Raw genomic sequence first — 1947 nt, 5'->3', positions numbered from 1 at the left:
TGGACCGGGCCCCTTCTAAGATGAAGCCTGCTTCTCAACTGTCATGACTCGGGGTTGCTGGTTTTCCTCCTGCCAACAGCTGGCCCACAGCTGGCTGCCTGCTGGCCCGGTTCCGGCTGATAGGGGTGGCTGCAGAGACAGGAAGCCTCAGAGCAGCCACGGGGTTCCAGCCTCCTTCGAAAGGGGCTGCCCCTCCTCTCTCAGCTCAGGGTGCCGGCCGGCTGGACTCTGGCTGGCGAATGCCACGCACCAAACTCGTGTGTGGTAACCAGGGGACCACCCAGCCCTGAAAAGCTGGCCCGCCGCGTTTCAGGGTGGGTTATTTTCCTGCGGACTTGTTTTTCCTGGCACTGTGAAGACCACATGTTCTGTGGCGGCGAGTGTGAGGCGCCTCCGTGGGCTCTATTTACACAGTCAGGGGAGAGAGATGCACTTCTTTGTGTAAACAGAAGGTTACGTGGGAACAAAACCATTTATAAGCCATTAAACTGCCTGTCCTGATAGACGCCGCCCCCCACACGTGGGTAATATGTACAATATGTGCAGGCTGCCGGCGGCACCCACGCTCCGGCCAAGCCCTTCTGCTCCGCATAACCCTCCCAGGCGGTGCCCGTAATTAATACCAGGGGACCCTCGCACCCCGTGGTCGGGGAGAGGCCGGAATCCCCAGGGCCGGGGAGGAGCCTTAACTCGTGGTGCCTGTACAGAGTCACCTTCCCAACGCTACTTGTGACGTGCCAGGTCCAGCGCATGGCCCACCGCTCAGGGCTTGGCTGGAAAACTCAGCACTTAGAAGGTGCCTTCTTCCTTTTCTTCCTTCCTTCCTTTCTTTCTTTTTCTTTCTTTCTTTCTTTCTTTCTTTCTTCCTTCCTTTCTTTCTTTCTTCAGAAAGTATGCACTTTTACCAGAAAGAGACAGAAAAACAGAGAGAGACTGAGAGAAGAAAAAAGCACACACGCCCCCTTCGTGTCGCACTCTCTCCTCCGCTTCCCCATCCTGTTGAGATCTGGGGCGTGTCTGGCATGTTTTTCAAGCCACAGGGGCCACAATGTGAGCCTCGTGGTCAGACCATGTGGGATCTGCTCCCTTAACCACTAGGCCACAGGGCCAGCCCCAGAAGTCCTTTCTTGTCATGGCCAACACCTGCCCTCTGTAACGTGCATTCTAGGCCACGATCATGTCAGGCACTGTCAGTCCCCCTCACGTGGCTGGCCTTCGCAGCTGGAAGACAGCTCTCCCCGTCTGGGTTCAACTGCTTTCCCCGTGACCTGGCTCTGACCCCTCACTGTTCTGTCTAAGCCCATGACTTCTTTGGAAACGTGGCTCTCCAGATGTACCCTGAAGCCCAAAGGGGTGGTACAGGAGAGGGAGTGAGGAGGAGAAGAGGAAGGAAGGGAGGAAGGGAAACAGGAGGAATCCTGCGGGGAGGCCTGTGTCTGGTCCCTGCTCTGCTGTAGACTAACTGCCAGAGACACTTGGTCCCCTGAGGGGCATGGAGGTCCTTCTACAAGTGAGAAAAAGGGAGGTGAGCTCCAGGCCCTACAAGCACCTGCTGGGTCTCTGCTCAGGGTCACTCTGGTAGCCTTGAGGGTTCAGAATGGGAGCTCCTGGGACCCCAGGGCAAATCAGCTGGCCGACCTCCCACTCCGCTAGTCATTTCCTTCATCTTCCTCACACCGGAAACGCAAGTAATCCTATAGATCAGGGCAGTAAGATTTTGTAAGCTCCTCGGTTAATACTATAAGCAGCCCTCCCGGGAGTACTGTACGTCGGGAGTCTTCACACACGTCTTCCACGCTCAACCTCAAGCAACCGTGAGAAAGCGCAACAGATGGACCTGCTGCAGAGGTAGAGCTGGGGAGACTGAGGCTGGGGGCAGTGGGACAACATACCACAGCCCGCAGGTAGATGGCAACGCTGCCCAGGAATTAGAACCCGGTGTGTCCT

Source organism: Tupaia chinensis, unplaced genomic scaffold (assembly GCF_000334495.1).
Source record: "Tupaia chinensis unplaced genomic scaffold, TupChi_1.0 Scaffold149658_1, whole genome shotgun sequence".
In the NCBI taxonomy this organism is placed as follows: domain Eukaryota; kingdom Metazoa; phylum Chordata; class Mammalia; order Scandentia; family Tupaiidae; genus Tupaia; species Tupaia belangeri.
This window is presented reverse-complemented; position numbering follows the sequence as displayed.